Here is a 23,599-nt window from a genome sequence, read left to right on the forward strand (position 1 = left end):
GATCACTATACACTTCAACAACAATTCTGTATGAGGATGGATTCTGATGGAAGTGGAAATCTTCAACATAAAGAAGATCCAACTCACTTCCAGTTGATCAATGATGGACAGAAATAACTATACCCAGAGAAGGAACACTGGGAAGCGAATGTAAATTGTTAGCACTACTGTCTATCTACCCAGGTTACTTATACCTTAGGAAGCTAATAATTAATGTGCAACAAGAAAAAGGTATTTACACACATATATTGTATCTAGGTTATATTGTAACACATGTAAAATGTATGGGATTACCTGCCATCGGGGGGAGGGAGTGGAGGGAGGGAGGGGATAATTTGGAAAAATGAATAAAATAAAAAAAATAAAAAATAAAAAAAAAAACCTCTTTTTCAACTTTTCCCCTCCTTCCCCCAACCCCCCCACCCAGCCGGCAGGCAGACCCATATGTTAAATATGTTAAAGTATATCTTAAATACAATGTGTGTGTGTGTGTGTGTGTGTGTGTGTGTGTATATACACACACACACACACACACACACACACACACACACACACACACACATATACATAGTTATTTTGCTGCACAAGAAAAATCAGACTTAGACATAAGGTAAAAAAATTTGGGATGGATTCCTTCTGTTCCAAATATAAAAGGAATACACTAGTACAGAAAAGAAATAGAACTTGCCATTTATCATAATTTGAGTTAAAAAGAGTATACAAATTCACAAGGAGGAGAAACCAGCATCAGATAAACCTCTTATCAGATGGGACAAAGGAAAATTAAACACAAACTCTTGGGGGGGGGGGGGACACGAAAAAGAAGAAGAAAGAAGGTATTACTAGAAAGGGAATAAATATAGGGAAAACAAAATTTTCAAATCTTAAAAGGCAAAGGAGGGAATAATAAGGGGTGGGATTGGAATCTAAGGGGATGCCTATCAAATGGGAAATGGCCAAACTGGTATACAGAAATATAATTTAACATTACAGCGGCTTAAGAAATGACAAAAGTTATGTTTTCAAAGAATCCTTGACAAAGGAGAGAACAGATTCTGCTACATACTCAGACAGAATGAGTATCCTCACAGTGAAGTACATGCTTTTCCAAAAGCCGATGCAAAGAACATCAAAGCATCACAAGAGATCACAATGGATATATCTTTTATTGCCACATACTGCACTAAATGTGCTTCTTTAAAAAATAGTATCAACAAGTTGCATACTCGCATCATTAAAAAAAAAAAAACTATAGGGCAATTTTAATAAAAAGTAAAATTACTCAAGACTTTAAGAAAAAAAAAGCAACATAATCACAAAAACTGTCATACAAACCATGAGGTTCAGAAGTAATTATACTTTCCAATTTCACTAAAAACAGAAGAACATCTCCCCAAAAATTTATACTAAAGATCTGGAAACAACAAAATGTATAAAAGGAATGCCATAATTAAAGATGCTGTGTTAAATTATACAACTTCATGAAGATGCTGAAATCTATTTCTCAGCATTAAAATCACAATGACCTTTTTATCAGACGTTCCTTTGCAAAAGATCTAGATAAAACCCACTATTTTTATTTGTTTTATTATTATTATAGCTTTTTATTTACAAAACATATGCATAGGTAATTTTTCAACATTGACCTTTGCAAAACCTTCTGTCCCAATTTTCCCCCTCCTTCTCCCCACCCCCTCCCAAGATGGCAGGCTGTCCAATACATGTTAAATATGTTAAAGCATATGTTAAATCCAATATATGTATGCCCATATTTATAAAGTTATCTTGCTATACAAGAAAAATCAGACCTAGAAAGAAAGAAAATAAACTGAGAAGGAAAACAAAAATGTAAGCAAACAATAACTGAAAAAGTAAAAATGCTATGTTGTAGTTTACACTCAAATATTTCCCATAGTTCTCTCTCTGAATGTAGCTGATTCTCTTCATTACTGTACAACTGGAACTGAAAACCCACTATTTTTTATAATTTTAGTAAATCATCTATGGTACAAAAGTAAATATTAAGAAAAGAAAAAGAACTATCAGCAAAATGCAGCTACTGATCTCTTAAGAATTAAACACAGAAATGCCATTTTCCCTGGGAAAGGAAATTCTTTGCTTTTGGGATTCTTCTTAATGGCTTTTAATAATAAGAGTATATTCTAAATGGACTGAAAGTGGGATATCAATTTATCTTTTAAAAAACAGAAACAGAAGTGATAACACTGCTAATATATTGACTGACTGAATTACAAAGTTGGGAAATGTTGGAAAGAAACTTTTAAAATTCTGCAAAATTACTCAGTGTTTGATTCAGGAAGAGTCTGAGATTCTGCCAATAATAAGCTTTTGGCAACATGACGCCAAGGCTTTTTTTACACAGCACACCCTCAAATTCCTTACCTGATTGAAATTCCTCAACTTTCTGCAGCATATAAAAGAAACATTTAAAGTTTTAGAAATACCTACCCCTAAGTATAAAGAAAGTACAACATGACAAATATAAAAATATGTTTAACCTGTATCACATTGCTTGCTGTCTTGGAGATAGGTGGTTAGGGAGGAAGGAGGAGAGAAAAAATTTAAACACGTCAAATCTTACAAAAATGAATGTTGAAAATTTGAAAAAATAAAATAATTGGGGGGGGGGGAAGAGTACCAAATGATTTGTCTAAGCGCTTAAGTTGTCAGTTTTCACAAATCTAAAACAATGCTAAAACTTAAAACTAAAAGCAAAGCAGAAAGTGTTGGTGATAACAGGAAAAAAAAAATTACATCATATTCAATGAGTTTGAAAGATTTTCTTCTCCACAGTTATCATTTCTGAAAATAAGTTTTCTACATTTAACATTATGGTAAGCACTAAGTGCAGAAAGCATAATAATTCTGTGTAAATGTCTCAAAATTAAACTTTTTGTTCCATTTTTAACAAAAACCAAACATATTTGAAAATAGATTACAGGAGAAAAAAGAGGAAAAAGAACAAAAATAACTAGAATCCAAGGTTCTCAAACTTTTTCCACTTGTGACCCCTTTCTGACAGAAATTTTTACACGACCCTGTCTTAAAAACTCAGCCAAGATGCTTCTGGAAGTGTTCAGCATGCACAGTGTAAAATACACATATTGTATGTTCAGAACACCAAGGCTGCAATGTCACCCAATACAATACAAGCAACCTCTGCTAGAAAACACCTTGGATTCATTACGCATCTGATTTTGAATTTCTAGTCATTGCCTTAGAAATCTTTTACTCTTACCAACTTTATAGCAACTCCCACATTCAGTTATGCAACCCTAAAAGGGATTGGGACCCACAGCTTTAGAAGCTGTCTTAAAAAAGACCTCTCAGACAACTGGGGAATAACTGAACAATTTTTTGAATATGAATATAATGGAAGATTAAAGCACTTTAATAAAAGGGAAAAAAAATTCAGAGTTCATACTGACAGATGAAATGAGCAGAACAAAGTGTAAAAGGGAGACCACAGTAAAGAAAAATAACTTTCAAAGACTAAAAAGCTCTACAACGATCAACCATATTTCTAGAGGACCTATAAAGCAAGTTATCCACCTCTTAACAAAGAAGTGATAGACTTCAGGCACAGAAAGGCATACATTTTAGAACTTCGCCACTGTAAATTCATGCTGCTTGACTATTTGCTCATTTGTCAAAAGAATATTTTCTTTCTCAATTTTTAATGGGACAGAGGGGAAGGGAGGTTAAGGAACAGTGTTAAGAACAGTGGTGGTTTTATTTTTGCAAAAAGAGAGTGCCATTATTAAATATTTTTGAAATGCACAAAAGAAAACAGGATACTAGCCGTGTGACCCTGGGCAAGTCACTTAACCCCAATTGCTTCAGGAAAAAAAAAAAAACCAGGATAAAGTTCAGAAGTTCTGAAAATAATATATAGAATTTATTGTTTACTTCTTTCAAAAGAAAAAGCAAGGGGGGGCAGCTAGGTGGCACAGTAGATAGAGCACCAACCTTGAATTCAGGAGGACCGGAGTTCAAATTTGGTCTCAGACACTTAACACTTCCTAGCTGTGTGACCCTGGGGGCAAGTCACTTAACCCCAGCCTTTAAAAAAAAAAAAGAAAGAAAAGAGAGAGAGAGAGAGAGAGAGAGAGAGAGAGAGAGAGAGAGAGAAAGTGGTAAAAAAAAAATGGAAGGATGAAAAATGGTTTTATATAACTTATGCTGGGTATGCAAAAAAAATTTTGACAAAAAAAGTTAATTATAAATGTGTAATTCAATTATCTACCAAACATGATGCTTTATGTGCCTGGATCAAAGTAACTTAGGGTCTGTTTCCTTGTTTTTAAAATTAGGTACCTAAATTATACATATTTTAGTTTATTTCTATGGTTCCATTCAGTTCTAAAATTAAGCCTATGACTAGAGCTGATAACAATGTTTTAAAGTTTTATTATTTCATTATTTTCCCAAGATTTTTAATTTTTTCAAAACATTTTCCTTCCCATAGTTTCAAAATTTCAAGAAATTTTATATTGCTTAAAATAACTTACCAATTTTGCTTCCTAGCTATGACACCTTGGGCAAATCACTTAACCCCAAATGCCTCATCAAAAAAAAAAAAAAAAAAAAAAAAAAAAAAAAAACTTGCCTAGGACCACCCAATTAAAAATGTCTGAGGCCAAATTTGAAGAGGTCATTCTGGTGCTATATCCAGCACTTTATCCACTATGATATCTAGATGCCACTATACTAGCTCTCTGCATGGCTCTTTCTGACTTCACTAACCTCTGACCTCTGGAATCATTGATTGTAATAGAATTTAAGATGTCACTTCAATCATTCCATTTTATTAATGAGGAAACAAAGAGCCACAGAGAGGGTTAAAAGACTTAAGGTCACTCAAGGAAAACTGAATTATACCCACTTTTGATCATTTTCAAATAAACAGCTTTACTTTGTTTCTACTTAGCAATAATAAGAGAAAAAACATTTCTGTATTTCCTAATATGTGCCAGGTACTATGCTTAATAGTAACTGCTTTTTTACAAACATGACCTCATTTGTTCTTCAACAACCCTGAAAGACAGGTGCTATTATGATCCCCATTTTACAATTGAGGAAAGAGGCAGAAATAAATTAAATGACTTGCTCAGGGTCACAGTTATTTCGTATCTGAAGCTGGATTTAAACTCAGGTCTTAATGATTCTAGACCCAGCACTCTTATTTATTGGGCCACTAAATTGCCTCTGTATACTAGAGGGAAAGGAGAGAGCAGAAGGGACAAAAAAATTAAACCAGACAGGTGGGGTGAAAAACAAAACAGGTAAAGAAAGAAGACAACATTCAAACCTTTTATTACATCAGTCCTGGTCAAAAGAAGGAAGAATATGCAAACACAAAACTAGGAGTAAGAGGGAAAAGAGAAATAGAATGAGGAAAAACAAGAGAGGGGTTAAATCTCACTAAGCCAAACCCAATGTAAAGAGTGGATTTCAAAAAGACAAAAAGTACGGAATAATCAAAATTAAAACTTGTGGTTGATTTCTGGACAAGAGAAGGAGGCAGGAGGTCAAAAGCTGATTTTGTCAAATCTAGAACAATGATACTAAGCACACCACTCTCTCACACCATTCTCTTCTTCCTTAAAAGAGAGCAGGGATGTTTTAACACTCTTGTCAAAGAAATGACCAATCAAACACAAAAAGTTCATGATGAATCATGCTACCCCAACAGAGATGTTATGAATGCAGCATACAGATTGAGAAATACATGTTTGGGGAACATAAAAAAGGATTCATTTTGTCTGTTAAAAGGATTTAGTTTTTCTTTTTTTTTTTCCAATCTAAAGGAAAAAGACAGGAAAAGAGGGAGAAAAGATGGATCTATGTAACAAAAAAAAAAAAAAAAAAAAAAAAAAAAAATTAGATTTTTAAAAAAAGTGTAGGTTGATCAACTAAAAATAAGAAGGAAAACATTTAACTTGGATAAAAAAAATTTTTATAGCTTCTTTCTCTGATACAGACTTCATTTCTAAGATATTTCTAAGGTTGGTTTTATGAACTAATTCCAAAATTTATAAAATATGAGTTATTTCCCAGCTGCTCAAAGGATCTGTTTCTTATCCCATGAAGAATCAAAGAATACAAACAGGCAAATTTAAAAAGGAAGAAATCCAAGCTATTAATAGTCAAAAGAAAAATGGTACAATTAGAGAAATGCAAATTAAAGCAAATCTTAACACTCCTCAGTTATGCAAAGTTGACTAATAAGGAAAATGACAAATATTGAAAGAGCTGCAGAAAAAATAGGCAAATCAATATAGGTTGGGAAATTGGTCATACTGAAAAAGCAATCTCAAACAAACTATGTCCTAAATTCCTAAACTGAGCATTATCCTTTGACAGTGATACCACTCTGGGTCTATACTCCAAAAAAGTCAAAGAAAGAGGAAACAAAAATACAAATATAGCTGCTCTTTTTGTAGAGTCAAGAAACTGAATTAGGATAGATCAATTTGAGAAAGGCTGAATATATAAAGCAATGAAACTTTATAATACCATAAGAAATGACAAAAGGGATGGCGCTTCAAAAGAACCTGGGGAGATTTGTGTAAACTGATGCAAAACGAAATGAGAAGAAATAGGATATTAATGCAATAACAACATGTAAAGATGAACTATGAAAGTCTTAAGAACTCCAATTAACCATATTCCAGAGTACTGTTGATTAAGTATAATAACCATCTCTTAAAAAGAGAAGTAATACATCCAAGATACAAAATATATTTTGACATGGCCATTGAGGGAATATTTTTTTTTTCCTGACTCTGTATTTTTTACAAGCATTATGTTTTTCCTTCCCCTTCCTCCCATGGGAATGGAGCAAAGTGGGAGAGAAACCATTTGTTAATCTAAAAGATTTTTTTAATAAAAAGTAAATTTTGAAAAGGTGACCCCATAAGAAAATATACAGATTCACTATGAACAAGTTTTGCCAAAATAAGCCACTGGCCTTTGAAGTTTGATTGGGAGATTAGATTGCATAACTAGATTAACACATATTTATTTAAATTCCACTTACATTTATAAGCAAGACAGAAAAAAGAGTTGAATGATGCAACAACTAAATCATAATACCCTAGAAGTACTAATAAAATGATTTCAATTTGGAAAATTTTTGAGTGGTGTTATCATAAGGCTTCATGTTAACTAATTAATTATCATCTTAAAATTTGTTTAATAAAATTCAGGTTTCTGGTAACACAGGAGAGCTTTGTCTGTGTCTGTATATGCTCAACAAATATGCAGGTGAACTTTTGAGGGTTAAGTATTAAAAAAAAAAATCAAAATTTAATCATTGTAGATGCAGTCAAGTACTTCTCAATCTGTCTATTGCCCCTCCTTTCTACTGCAATTATTCTTCAAAGATTCCATACCCTCATCACCAAATCAAAAGCCCATAAGTCCTGGACATCTTTTACCTCTCAACAGTATGATTGATACTCCTGCAATGTATCTTTTTTTATATTGTCCTTTGTCTGCTGATTTATGATAGTGATCTAGTTCTCCCATACCTTATGCCATTCAATCTCCTGCACTGGATTTCTCATTTTTCTTGACTCCTTATGTGGGTAAGGCTTCTCTGGTACTCATCCATGTTTTCTCTACATCCTCTTCTACTGAATTGACTATTATTTCTGTTCAAATTTCCAAATCTATGATTTTAACTTTGACCTTTCTTAAAATATAAAAGAAAACTATCCTGGAGTTTTTCCAAGTTCCACAATTCTGTCTACAAAATATCTTTCCAAATAATAAATGTATTACCAAACTCAAAATGTCCAAGGAAGATAGAAATTAACTTTCTCTAAAATAATTTACCTTATGACATCACTATTTCCCTCTAATGAACCACCATTCATCCTTTCTCCCATGCTCTTAATGCTTTCTCCCATGCTCTTAATGCTTTCTCCCATGCTCTTAATGCTATCTCTTAACTCTTCATACTCCTTCACTTTTTATATCAAAGAGGTACAGAAGTTCAATTGCTCTTATTTTTAAATCTATCTTATACTTGTGCTTTTCATTGAATTCGAATTGTCATTGCCCTGGTACAAAGACTACTACAACTTCTAACAAGTATTTTTACCTTTATACTCTCTTCCCTCCAATTCATTGGGTTTCCTATTTTTCCTTATACAAAAATATGGTCACATCAGTCTTTTGCTCAAAAGTCTTCAATATCTTCAAACTGAATGGCTTTCCAACTCTTTTGCTCTCCACAATGTTATATGTCATCATTTACAGTCATATCTCAAGGTACTCTAAATTCCAAACTGGGCTATGATCCACCAGTACTCTGCACTTTACCATATCCATGATATTCAGACTACTTACTAAATTCTTCCTGGAATATCCTCACTTCCCTCCTTTCCCCAGTGAACTTCTAATCACCTTTTAAAACCAAAACTTGATTACCCTTTATTACCCTTTACTCCTCCCTCAAATCACTAACTGTACTTTTTTCCCCCAACAGAGCTCACTGTACTATTTTTTTGTTTTTTAACACTTCTATCATGCACTTACATGTTACTTTATTATCAACTATCAACACTGAAATCTTACCTCAATATTAAACACTGAGCACCATAAGATCAGGAATTGCCTCATTCAATATTATAACTCCTTCAGCACCTATTATATACTTCTTTATATACAGTAGATGTTAAAGATTTTTTTTAATGAATTAAAGAATAGTCCAAAGCTAGAAAAAAATAAACAGAAATAAATGTGAAATCTTGAATTTAGGCTCAAAAAATAAAGCACATAAATATAGGAAAATCTAACTTTAAAAACTTCATATAACTGTAGAGAACGAATATGGATTAAAGCATAATGTTTTCATTTTTTGTTTTCCTTATCATGGTTTTATCCCTTTTTGGTCTGATTTTTCTTGCACAATATGACAAATATAGAAATCTATGTTTTAAAAAAATGTATTTTGCACATATCTGTCTGGGGAGAGTAAAGGAGGCAGGGAGAAAAATATAGAACACAAAAATCTTACAAAAATAAATGTTGAATGAATGAATTTTTACATATATTTAGAATATAAAATACTATTGAAAGTTAAAAAAAAAAATTTCATGTAAAAAGAACCAGAAGGTAGTAACCATAAACTTAAGTCAACATATGAGGTCACTGCTAAAAAATATTTCAATGCAATTTTAAACTTCATTAATGCATGTAGTGTGTTATGAGCCAGACCGTGAAACAAGGTGCTAAGTCATTGGAATTGATAGAGACAATGCTTATGTACTTAGTAATATAAGGAGGAGTTCCCACAAGCCCTCTCTTGGAGGCAGAGTCAGATTCATTCCATTTTTCACATTTGTGCTGGCTGGAGGCTTTGGATTCAGAAGGAGCTAGAGGCAGAAGCTGGAGGAGACAAAGGACTAGCAGCAAGAGCTCTCGGAATCAAGGAGAGAGAAAGGCCTCTAAGAAAGCTAGCCAGGCTATTATGAATATCGTGAGACAATAAAGTATCTGGACTTTAATAAGTACTAAGTATATAATCATTGTCTCTATCAATTCCAGTGACTTAGCACCTTGTTTCAAGTTCTGGCCCATAACATCTCCTTATATGATTAGATCAATCATACTGAACCATGCTAAATTAGAAAATTATTGTCTCTATCAATTCCACTGTCTTAGTACCTTGTAAGAATCATAACAGTAGTGTCCATTTTATCATGATAAGGGACACTCCTATGGTATTCTGCAGTGACCATATCACACCCAGAGTAATACCATAGATTTAGGGCTCTTTAAGACTTCAATATTTTATTTAAGAACAGGCAAACAGAATAAGTACACTGGTAAAATTTATATGAAGTATGAGTGAGTTAATCAAAAATGTTTCATCTAGAATCAACAAGTATATATGACAATTATCTTCAAAATTTCTGAAGACACTTTATTTTCATATAAGAAATTTTTAATCATTAATGAAACATGCTGCCTTAATTAAGTAGTGAGCTATCCAACACAACATTTTAAAATAGTATTTTTTTTTAAATACTGGAAAGAAAGTCAAGACTAAATATCCCTCTCTAAGGTCTTTTAAATATCTGTGATTGTTTAAATTCATCACAACTAAGAAATGCAGTTCTAAATTCATCTTAGTCATCAATCAACATTCAAATGCCTATTATACATGGAGCACTGTGCTAGTTGATGGTTTTAAAAAATATTAAGTATATGAGTAAAGGAAGAGGGAAGAGAAGCAAATAACCACAAGTTACTGGCATCACAGGTACAGTTGTTGTCAACCAAAAAAATAAAACAGCCAAGTATCAAAAGTTTCAGAACAATGACATTCTAAAAGAATCAAGCTTAACAAAATTTGGACCTATTTTCAACCTACCTTAGGAAATGCATAAGTTATCATTTAATCTGTATTATTTTTCCTGAAAATATGACTGCTTTTAGCATTGAAATTAATCAAAAAATTTTAATATCAAATTTATTTTTTCTATCAGCAAAGTGCAAAAGACCAACTGAATACTATGTTTAATTGCTACCAGTATAGAAAATAACACTAGTCCCTGAAACTGACACCACAGGAAAATATAATAACTTAGTTTAAATGGTGTTTTTATTCATCTATTAATCATGGTGGAAATCACAGAGATGGAACTGGAAAGGATCTCAGATGTCATCTTGTACAAGCTCTATCTTTTACAGATGAGGAAACCAATGTGCAAGGAGAGTGACTTCCCTAGTTTCAGAGGATTAAGTCCAAGTTTAAATTCAAGTCCTGTGATTCCATAACCAAAGCACATTCACTGTATAGGATTTCTATCCTAAATGTTCAATTTGACTATATTTTCATCAAAATTCTACATAATTAAAATAGAATGCAATACAAGACAATATTTAAAGTTTAGTCTGATGTAGTTTTATGGAAGAGGAAAAAGAAAAGATGAAGACAACATGGGCTTGAATCTTGGCTCTACTTCATACCTCCTTTGGGATCTTGAACAGGACACAATCCTATTGTGGCTCTAGAAGTAACAATTATTATTTATAAAGTATCAACTATGTGCCAGATGTTGATAGTCTTAAGTGCCTTTATTTTTTTTAAACAAATAACTCTTTTGATCCTCACAACCACCATGCAAGATAGCTGCTATTTTTATCCCAATTTTATAGAAGAAACTGAAGCAAACAGATCCAATGATTTATCCAATGTCACACAGCATAGAGGCCACATTCAAATTCACATCTTCCTGAATCCAGGCCCAGCATTTTACCACACCTACTAGTGGTCACTAGGTAGCTACTATATATTAAAGATACATACATAAAGATATCATAGTTGGTCTTAGACATAAAATTATTGTACTTATGAGTTTATGAACTTAATTAGGAAATAATGCAAAACTATATAAAAGGAATTCTGAGTTTTGTTTTCAACCAAATTTTAATAGCATATTACAATCATAGAATTTTAGTAGATAATGGCTAATAAGTAATGTTCAAACTGAACAATTCACTACACACAAAAATAACTGAGAAAACAAAAGCATTACAGATAGATAAAATGGTCAGAAACTTAATCTTTATCCTCTAAGGAAATTCAAGATTGCTGTATTTCTATGGTTTGGGCAGAGATAAAAGGAAAAAACACTGTTTACAACAATCAGGGGTAAGTTAGAAGAAAAGATGACAAGAAGTGATCAGATAGGCATTAATTAAAAACCTTATTAGTTTCAATTAAGTAGAATCAAGGAAATGTTTTGAATGGAGGAAATTAGATAATGAAATGAACAGAGAGCACTGGACCTGGAGTCAGGAAGACCTGAGTTCAAATTCAGTCTTAAACACTAGTTGCACGACCCTAGGAAAGTCACTTGACCTATTTGCCTCAATTTCCTTCTCTGTTGTTGTGATATGAGGATAAAATGATATAATGCAGCAAATTATTACATGGAAAAATTAAAGATGATTTATAGCAAACTGAGCAACTATTTTGAAACATATAAAATGAGGAGAGAAAGGACAGAGTAAGCAGGAAGTAGAACAAGCTTCTTTTTCTCTCTTTTCTGTCTCTCTCTCACACTCTCTCTCTTCTTCCCTCCCCTTTAACACTTCTTCAAACAGATCTAGAAAATTCCACTCCAGCTAAGGCAAAGATTGTGTAGCATGGCAAGAGGTAATCCCAGATTTAGCACAGAGGGACATAAGGAATAAATAACATCTGGAAATTCTGTTGATCACTACCCACTCTCAAGTTACAGTTCTGTCACTGAATTAGCAGGATTTTCCAGGTGACTTATCAGATTTTGCATAGAAGCTTTCAAGTCCCCCAAATTACCTCTAAAATACAGAAGTACACACAAGATTCAATACCCCCAAAGAAGCAGCAACAGGATTATCTGAGAAGTCAGGAAATAGGCTAGAAGAACAAACAACATAAGTATCTCATCATAAAGAATCCTTATGATAGCCTGGACACCTAAGACAAAGCTAGAAAAGACTAGTATTAAAAAAACATTTATGAGCAATGGCTTAAAGAAAAACACAGCATGAACACAAATTCGGCTAGAATTACTGAAAAAGACGAAGCAAGAATTTTTAAAAGTTTAAAATTAAATGGGGGGTGGGGGAAGGAAAAAGAAATGAGAGCTAGAAAGAATTGGAAAGGGAATTAATTAACAGTTTGGCACAAGAGGACAAAACTTTGCTCAATGAAAATTGGAATAGCCCAAATAGAAGCTAATGACTAAACAGAAGAAAATGTAAAGTTTTCTTAAGTCAGAAACAGCTGCCCTAAAAAATAGATCAAAGAATTTAAAATCACTGGACTATCTAAAAGCTAGAACCAAAAGAAAAGAGGCATCACATTTCAAAAAATCTTTAAAGAAAACTGCCCAGATCTCTTATAGGAAAGTGAAACCCAGAAAGAATTCAAATCACTATCTCAAAGAAACTCTAAAATAAAATTCCTAGGAACATAAGATCTGAAATCCAGAACTTCTACATCAAAAAAATACTGCAAGCAATCAGAATTCAAGTATCAAAAAGCCTGAGTCAGAATTACACAAAATTTAGCAGCTTCCATTCTCTTAAGAGAGCATAGAACATAATATTCCAGATGGTGACCAATATAAACTTACAACCAGCAATAAGCTTACCCAGAAAATTTGGATATATTCCTACAAAGAGGAAAAAAAAATGGAATTATAATGGAATAGAGGAATTCCAAGTATTTTTGATGAAAAGACCAAAGCTGAATAGAAACTGAAAGACAAACAGAGGAGCAAAGAGAAACATGAAAAGATAAATACAAACAAGCAATAAGGGACAAAACAGTATGAAGTGTTTACATTCTAATATGAGGAGAAAATATGTCTACTCAAAACTTTTTCCTCATAAATAATAAAGGAATAAGACAAAAGGATCAGGGAATGTTTTTTAATAAGTCAGTTATTAAAAAAAAAGAAAGGGAAAAGATAATGGAAAGGTGGGAGAAATTAACTCGCATGATTTGGGGATTCAAGTAGAAATAAAATACAAAGAGGAAATGATAGTCAGACTGAGGAGGAAAAAGAGTTAGTATTAAGAATCTCACTTTCATCTAACCTGTTCAAAAAAAAACAAAAAAAACCCACATGCAAAACAGGGGAATGAAGAAAAAAGAAAGGAAAAGGTCATAAAACAGAGGATAAGTTAAGGGAGGGATAAGACCTAAGCAAAACAAACTCTAAATTAAGAATGTACAAAAATAGTTACTGCTCTTTTTGTGTATTACAAATAACTGGAATCTGGAATTTCTAACAATTGGGGAATGGCTGAACAAATTACAGTATATTAAGGCAATGGAATATTACAATCTTGTAAGAAATTATGTATGGGATAGTTTCAGAGAAACTCTGAAAGAATTATATGAATTGACACAGTTAAAATCAGCAGAACCAGAAGAATAATTTATACAATGAGAACAATATTATGAAGACAAACAACTCTGAAAAATTTAGATAGTACTCTGATCAGTGTAATGACCAACTATGATTCCAGAATACTAATGATGAAACATGTTACCTACAACCCTTCCTAATAGAAAAGCATTAGACCCAATGCAAAATGAATTTTTATTTTTGTGTGTGTTGACCTAGCCAATACAGTCATTTTTGTTTGACTATATAATTTATACAGGAGTTTTGTTTCTTTCTTCAACCGGGGTAAAAGAAGGTAGGTTTTACTAATTAAAAATAAATAATACGATTTAATTTTTAAAAAGAATCAAGTCAAAATAAAGATGTAAAAAAGAAAACAAATAAAAGATCACAGTATAAATGATGATTCACAGAAACAGACAATTAACCAAAAGGTAACTGTAGGAAGTTGAAAATGGAGCCCTTATAAATACACTGGTAAAAGAAAGAACACAAGACAGACTAAAGTAGTAGTCAAAATAGTTAACAACAGATGACAATACCAAGATAAAATGAAAATGATGAATTTACTCTGACAAGTCCAGAGAATGACAGGAGAGGAAAGGACAGAAATCAGCCAAAAGTCTAAAACAAAGCAAAGCAATAACTATGCAAATTTTGTATAACATGTTAAACAGAGCATAAAATAATTTCAAGAAGTTTTTTTTAACTGAAAACTAGTTTCCTTACATAAAATCATTTTCTAACCACTTTTTCTTCAAGCTACTATCACTTACCACATTAGATACATTTTCTCACACATTTCTGTCTCCCAATATTTGGTTCATTCAAATATTTACTGGGGACTCAACAAAATATACCACATATCACTCTCAATATCCTGGGACACTGGCCAAACTCATCTTGAATCTCCTCCCCCAACAGCATATCGTTCTTGGAATCTCTCAAGTCATATGATTTGGCTAAATTAGTAAAAAAGCAACCAGAAAAATGAAATCTTCACAAAGAAAAATGACTACTGCTCCCACCATTTTACTGAAATTGCACTCTAAAAAGGTAATAGAACGTATTAATCATTAAATACTATATGTCTTTCAGTCCTTTTTCTCCTTAGTCTCTCTATAGCTTCTCATATGCTGAATACTTTGTCCCTGATTAACTCTCCACCTCTGACTTCTTTGATATTATATCATCTTTTGTCACTAGAATAGGATCACTACCTCCAATTTTCTTTGTTAGCTTTATTTTCCTGTACTGAAATAGTAGGCATATACCAAAATTAGGTCTTCACCATCTCCATCCCTCTCAGGAACTGAACATGAACTAGGGAAGAGCACTGATTCAGAAGTCAAGAAACTTGTGTTCAAATTGTCTCAGACTTTAACAAATAATGTCAAGTCACAATTACTCAGTTTTTAAGCATCTACAAAATAAGAATAATATTATTTGCAGTACCCACTTCTCACAAGAACTGTGAAGAAAACTGCAATCTTTAGTTCCATATGATCAAGTCACATTATAGCTTCAATAATAACCTATGATGATTTCCAAAACAACATTTCCAACTTTGTCCTCACCCTTAAACACCAGTGTCATAAAAAATCAGAGCAAGAGGCAATATATTCCCAGGACTGGAAACTCCTTTTACATTGCCTATAGGCTTAAGAATAGTTTTTACATTTTTAATTAGAAAACTTTTTTTTTCTTTTAATGTAAAAACCATTCCTAGCTCCCAGCCAAAACAAAAACATGTAGCAGGGCAATCCTGCAATGTCCAATTTAATCTAAAATCATCAGTTTTACAAATGAAGATCAAAAAAATAGGGTAAAAACCAGTATTTTAACTCAAGGCATATTGGTACTAGAATGAAGTTCTTAACTTATGGTTCATGGGTTGGTTTGGTGCTTTTTTTTTTTAAATATTTTGAGAATTATATTTCAATAGTTTCCTTGATAATCTTAATGTATTTTATTTTATGAATACAAACTTTATTAGACTGCCAAAAGAGTCCGATCTAGTTGGATAGTCATCATTTCACCTTCAAGTCACATAAAACCAAAAATCAATCTTTTTTCCCCATTTCCTCAAGCACTGCTTCTTTCCCCAAACACTGCTTCTGTTGCTATTAGGGACATTTTTCACTTAGTTATGAAATTTTTTCACCTTTAATTTCGTCTAATTCTTTGTCTACAACATTTAATGACTTTTGAAAGTCTTGTCAATTCTTCCTCAAAAATTGTTTCCTCATTCCTTTAACTAGTACCTAACCCAGAACCTTTATTTCACACCCCAGCATAGAGCCAGTAAAAATGAACTTCATAAAAATGTTTCCTGCCTAATAACAATAAAAACCTAAATTATTTTCCTGCCCTAAAAGTCTTTCCCCACTCCCAATTCATTCAGTACTTCACAATCAGATTAAATCTTGTCTGTCATATCTTTCACTTCAATAGTCTCTCTCACAGTTCTGCATAATAAAATACAAATTACTTATCTACATCCAGGGCCCTCCACAATAAGTCTAATTTATCTGACTAATTTATCATGTATGTAGCCTTTCCATCAGCTTCCAAATAGGAGGAAGACCCCAATTCTAATCAAATCATCTCACTCAAACATCTATTCATTTCTGAAGCTGTATGTATATAGGTATATATATGTATATACTACCCTGGAGGACAGGAACTATATATCTTAATGTTTTTGCCAAAAATAAACAGTAAAATCTTGTAGTTCTTTCTCAACTGATCCATAATATGAACATGAATGCCTTAAGCTAAAAGAAGCACCAGCTTCAATCGAACTTCATTTTATCCCAAATCTAAACATCTCAAATCTCCAGCTACCTACCAGACATTCCCACTTGTATTAATCATTCAACAAGCATTGATTAAGTAATCAATAACCAACACATATTTATTACGCCTATGATGGTGCAGGAACAGTGCTAAATACAGGCAATGCAAAGAAAAGCAAAAGATAAGGGATTATCTTTCCCTGCCCTCTTCCAACTCAAAAAGAAAAAGCAAAACAATCCTTGAATGCAAGAAACTTATACTTTCATCTCCATCATCTCTATAAGTTGCCAAACTGAGTAATTCCTAAAAAACAGATCTGAACAAGTCACTCCTGTTAAAGAAGATTCAGCGAATTCCTTATAGCAGCCATGATAAAGTGCTAACTTCTCTCCTGCAAATGTACCATCTTCACCATCTGGCTCTATCCTGAGAGGCAGATTAGCTATTTAACTCTGCCCCCATTTTCCCTTCACCTCATGCTCTACCTTCCTCATACTTGTACCACTTCCAATGTCTTTGCTTGCTTTTGTCTAGTCATGTTCAACTCTTCATGACCCTGTGGACCACAGCATACATTACTGCCCATGGGGTTTTCTTCACAAAGATATTTTGATGGCTTATCATCTGGAATAAGACAGTCAAGAGGTTAAATGACTTGTCTAGGATCACACAGCTAATATGTGCCTAAAGCTGAATTTGAACTCAGGTCTTCCCAATTCCAAGTCCAGTACTCTATCCACTCACTATTCCTCCTAGTTGCCTTTGTATACAGACTATTTACCCATATCTGGAATTTCCTACCTTTTCATCCTCAATCTTTTGGAAAACCAAGCTCCCTTAGTTCAAGCTACATCTCTTTCAAGTTTTTCCTGATTCCTCCAATTTGGTAGCATATACTACAAAACTATTATTTATATAGATATATGTATATGTACATACATATAAAAATCCATTCTTTATTTACCTTAACTGCCACAGTAGAATGTAACTTTCTAAAGACAATGACATTTTTATGCTTTTATGACTGGCACATACTAGGTGCTTGATAAATGCTTACTGAGAAGTCAAGATAATTAACATTTACTCCAAACAGGTCTACTGTGGAATAATCAAGCTTTTACTTTACTATAATTTGTCCAATTTCTTAACTTAGACTTTAAAGTATTCAAATATAAATGATGCTTCACATTTGAGTTCAATCTAAATATTTTAATGCTTTTTTTAAAGCTCTGTGATTCTAGGGGGAAAAAATGTAAGTACATCTTGAGAATACAGCAAGCATATTTCAAATTAAATTAAGAATGTAAAGAATAATTAAATAAAATATATTTCTACTAAGATATTGCATTAAACAAATTTTCCATTAAATAAGTCAAAAATGAGCCAATATTTGTCAAAAGAAATGTAAGTTATAAGCAACTATATGAATAAGGAATGCCCTAAATCACTAATAAAAGAAATGCAAATACAGCCCGAGGTTTCACCTGAGACCCAACAGGAGATGGGGAATAGTCAATGATGAAGAAAATGTGCAAAATAGTTACACTAATGCATTGCTGGTAGAGCTGTGAATTGGTACAGCTATTCTAGAAAACAATCTGGAATTGTGCAAGAAAATTACTAAAAGATCCATTTCTTTTGACCTAAAAGGAAGGGGAAGAGAAGCATTTATTAAGTGCCTATTTGATGCTAAATGCTGAGTAAACACTTTTTACAAATATCTCATTTGAGCCTCACAATTTTGTTAAGATAGGTGCTGTTATTGTTGATTTTTTGCAGGTGAGAAAACTGAGGCAAGCAGAAGTTAAGTAACTTACTCAAGGTCACCCAGCTAGATAGTATCTGAGAAGAGATTTAAACTTCAGAACTTCCTGACTCTAAGCCCAGTACTCTTATCCACTTTGCAATGGAGGCACTGTTGCCTTCAGAATCCCAATCTCTAGATCTCCTACAAGGCATAATGACAAGGAAATCAATGACAAAAAGAAAGGAGTAATTACACCAAAATATTTATAGCAGCATTTTCTGTGACAGCAAAGAACTGGGGAGTAGGGGAAACAACAGATGCCTATTGATTGGGGAATGGCTAAACAAATTGTGGTGAATAGATAAATAGATAATAATGGTGAAGCATATATGAATTGAAACATAAACAGAACCAGGAAAATATACACTCTAATTAACAAGGTGAATAGGAAAGACAATAATAAAACCTGCAAACCACTTCTGAACTGAAATAAACAAATTTGGCCAAAAAGACATAAGGCAATATTTCCTCCTGTTCCTCTACACAAATAGCTGGTTTGTAGAACTTTTTTTCTCTTTTCTCCCTTTCTTACAAGTTATGGCACTCTGGGAAAAAGTAATAGCTGGAGAAAAAGATGGAGAAAAAAAACAACCAATAATTTTTTTTCAAATACCAAAAAAAAATGTCTATTCTGAGAATGGCAATACACACTTGATACTGTAGACTTTAAAAAAATTGGAAGTTCTGAATTGAAGTGTGCTATGCAGATCAGATTTCTACACTAAGACTTGGTAAAGTCCACTATGGTGAGTTCTCAAGGGAAAGTGGCTGGACCATGCTGCCAAAACAACTAGCCCAGATCAAAAACAAAGCAGGTCTTAATTCTCATGGAGAATCAACTGGTGAGTGACTTCTGGCCTAGATTAAGCTCAGGAGACTTGCCTCAAATATAAGGCAGCTTTGCTAGAGCACTGGGCCTAAAGTCAGTAAAACCTAAGTTTAAAATCAGACTTATTTATTAGCTGGTTGTGTGAACCTGGGGAAACTCAATTTCAGTTTGCCTTAGTTTCCCCAAATGTAAAATGGAAATAATACCTACCCTCCCAGGGTTGTTATGAGAATCAAATGCTATATCTATAAGGTAAAGTGCAGCACATAGAAGGCGATATATATAAATGCTGTTATTATTATAAGGAATGGCCCTACCAAGTCACTCTTAATTTCTCAGGACTCCAGGATACTTCTCTCTAATATTAGAAGATGCAGAATAATTACCTATATATTGGTATTTATAACTTGTAATGTTTGGCTAGCTTTCTGGAGGACCTCGTGATCAGCCAGAGTCCTTAGTCTTAGTTCATCACTTTTCCACTATCTCATTTCCAGTCCTTCTCAGCCCTTATATACCTTACTACAATTACATCATTACAGCATACTGAATATGTGTGAACTAGAGAACCATTACATCACCATACTAGGTATTAAAGGTATATATGTGAACTAGAGAATCTCATCAATTGCACTAAATTAATACCTTGTTGTAAGCATCCCCTTTTCAAGTATAATTCTCCAGAGTTCCAGCCCTCTACATAATTTATAAATTTCCTCAGAGTTCCCTACAACCATCAAATCATAGGTCAAAACAACAACAACAACAAAAAATCCTCAACCTTTTAAACAGACTTCAATCTAAGGCTTTAAGCAAGCCACTATTTAATAAGCTTGAATTATGAACTGAATTGATTCCTAAACTTCTAGGAACTAGATGTGGTAGAATCAGTTACAAAATTTTCTTCTTAAATGGGGCAAGAGTGGAAAGAGGTCAGGAAGTCCATAAAGTTTTATAGTTGGCAAGGTCCTTAGAGACAGATCATCTAAACAAAATCAAAAATTTTACAAATGAAAAAAACCTCAAATCTAGAAATGTTCAATAATTACACAAAGGCAATACAAAAATTAGAACCCAAAAAACCTTTCTTCCAATCTAGGGCTTTTTCCACTGTACCTTATACATACCATTTTTCTACTTTAAAAATTTTCTCTTTGATAACTGTTTTAGTAGAATGCTAGGAAATTTTTTGTTATGTATTTCTAGCAATAATAACACTTAACATCTATATAGTGCTTTTAATTTTGAAAAAGTTCTGACATGCATTACCTTCTTTGATACTGACCAATTCTAGCAAAATTCTGTATATAACTTTCTTGGAGCTTGAGAAAAGTAAACTTTTCTACCTTTTCTCCAACATCAGTTTTGACCTTGATGTTTCAAAGGATGCTAATTATACTCCCCATGGGATTGTCTTATTTTCCCATGTTACACATAGGAATTAATCATGTACTTCACCTTACAAGAAATTAGAAAGTTAATGAAAAATTTTCAAAACTCTAGAACCTAACAAGCCATCTAAGTTACCCCCAAACCCCTTCATTTTACAGATGAGAGAACTGAAAAATCTAAGTAGCAACAGGAATTGAATGGGAGTTTGACACTAAATTCAATATTCTGATACCTTTCACTTTCCTCTCCTCTAGCTCTGGAGCAGGAACAGGAAAATTCCAGGGGCACCCAGGACAATATTGCTTTGATCACAGATACTACCAATCTAAAAACATTTTTCTCTCAGTGTCCTATTTAAATTTCTTAAAATGTAACAATAAAAAAAACTTAAAGATTTAGGAAAAAATATTAATCGGCTATAAATATTTCAAAGAAGAATGCTAACACCAGTTCAATTTCAATTAGAAATTGGTTATGTATGACAAAGATACTATTTACCCAATACATCAAAAGCCAAGTTTTTCTTAGGTTTCAGCCACTTCTGATACACTTCACACATTTTCCAACTCCTCCCTTATTTGCACTCACTAACCTAATACATCTATATTCAAGGCATTGTATTGTATTCAGTCTTACAGTCCATGTAAAGATTTAAAAACAAGGAATAAAGGATGATACCCAAAACAACTAAAATACAAGGTATTAAATGCTATATTTCTGTTACTGAGTGCTGTAAGACAAAATATCGTATCCATCTTGGAAGTTCAGGAATGGAAAATTTCAAGGAGTTAATGAGCTATACATTCAAGATTTTGAAAAGGAAGGATAATAGGAAGATATTTCAAACAAAGAGCAAAGCTGGAAAACATTAGACATATTTAGGTAAAGTGGAGAAAAGAAACCATGAGATTTGATTAGAGGGAAGATATGGTGGAAGAAAGGAAGAATGAGGCCTGAATTTAGGATTAATCCCCAACTAAGCATAATATGAAATTCAAAAAGATTTATCCAATAAAATGTTATAACCTACTTTTAACATTAGATGAATTTAAATTTGCCCTTGTGTCTCTCAAAAAAAAAAAAATCAAATTTTTACAATCATGATATTACAAGTTTTCTCTATGTAAGCAATGACTATTGGAGCAATGGGAAGGAAAAAAAAGGGAACAAAGGAAGAGTTCCCATTTCTGGTACAAGACTAAAAAGTAAAAAGACCTGGGATCAAATCCTGTATCTGACTACCTCTTGGGGATTCAGTTTTGTGAATACAGAATAATTTTTTCAACTGTAAAGAGTTGGATGTTAAAGCTTCTAAGAGCCCTTTTAGCTCTAGTTCTAAGATCCAAAGAGTCAAAGTAGCAAAGAGATTTTTTTTTTTTTAAGCCTTCAAGTAAAATAATGCCAGAATCATTTGGTGATCTTCAAGTGTTGTTATCTATAGCAAGGGTTCTTAACCTTTTTTGTGTCGTAGATGGATTTAGGCAGTCTGATTATGTCTTAACAAACGGCTTCTCAGAAAATTTTTTAAATTTACTAAGTAAAAATATATAGAATTACAAATAAAACCAATTATACTGAAACATACTTGTCAAAAAAAATTTTAGTTTATGGACCCAGATTAAGAAAATTTGATTGTAGGAGATACAGAAAACCAGATGGTTGCAATTTTATGCTGAAAAATAGATAAGGGAATGCCAATTACTTTTTGATACCATAAAGGGAAAAAAGGAAGCACACATTAAGTCTTTTTTTTTTCATAAGAAATCAGGCAAAAAAGTTTCATTATGTAAGAATAACTATAGACTCATTGTTGAGCAGAATTTCCTCCCGTTGCCAGAGTTATTAAGGATGACAAAACCTCAGAAAAAGTCCAGCTATATCTCTTCAAGATCATGTTTCAGAAAAAACTTTGTACCACTATCTTGTGGTGAGAAAAAAACTAATTAAAAAATTAATTATCGATAAAAAGTTATTGAAAAGTGTTTACATTAATAAACTACTAGACCTCATGAATACTGGGTGAGATAGGGATCTATCCAAAGATAGATCAAGAACCACACAAACCTTTCCTGGTCAGTTCCCTCTCATGTGTAGTTTAAGTTCCAGTGTTGGAGTTGTACTTTTGTTGGGGTGAGGGTAAAAGAGTGAGCTGTTTGAATGTTTCTCACCTTCTCTACCCACCTAAGTTCAAGGTTTTGGACAAAAGATAACAAACTCCTCTGGCAAAAAAACTTAGTTGGGTACCCTGTAGCTAAGCTGTTCTCTCCAGACCTAGAATCATTATTTTAGAATTGGAAGGGATATTAAAGCTTATCCAATACAAATTTTACAAGAAGGAAAATTGGGCCCTGCATCAAAAAGATGAAATGGCTAACATTCATTCTGATATTTAATCATTCTGAGATGCTTACTTTCATGTTTCTTATGCCTATCTTCCTTTTTTAACCGATATCAACCCCAAAAGGTAAGGAACCAAAATTTAAGCAAGTACATATAAAAAGCTAACAGTGAAATCTCTTGGAGGTACATATTTTTCCATTTTGTCATTACATGCAAATCTTCTCTTATTTAAGACAAGAAGCCAAAAGGACCTACATATTTTAAGTATTGACTATTCACCTTGATCAATTCAATATAAAATTAAATGAAGTTTAACTTTAGTTTCCCCTAAAGTGGTCTTCTCCACTAGGCTTGGCTCTACAGAATTTTAAAGTTAATTCATAATGTGCGTATTTCATAGATAATTCTTTTCCTAGAAGCATTTCAACTGTCAAAACAGATCCCTAAGCCTTTCCCAAAGTATAAAAATTTATCAGCTTTAAGGAAAGT

The 23,599-nt window shown here is 32.8% G+C and overlaps 1 protein-coding gene across 2 annotated transcripts in view; it reads right to left on the minus strand.

The window, feature by feature from the left end:
• MSL2 (MSL complex subunit 2) overlaps positions 1–23,599 on the minus strand; it is a 39,085-nt gene that overhangs the window by 12,274 nt on the left and 3,212 nt on the right. The gene's annotated exons all lie outside the window — the stretch shown is intronic.

The sequence above is a fragment of the Sminthopsis crassicaudata genome, chromosome 3, assembly GCF_048593235.1.
Source record: "Sminthopsis crassicaudata isolate SCR6 chromosome 3, ASM4859323v1, whole genome shotgun sequence".
Classification (NCBI taxonomy): domain Eukaryota; kingdom Metazoa; phylum Chordata; class Mammalia; order Dasyuromorphia; family Dasyuridae; genus Sminthopsis; species Sminthopsis crassicaudata.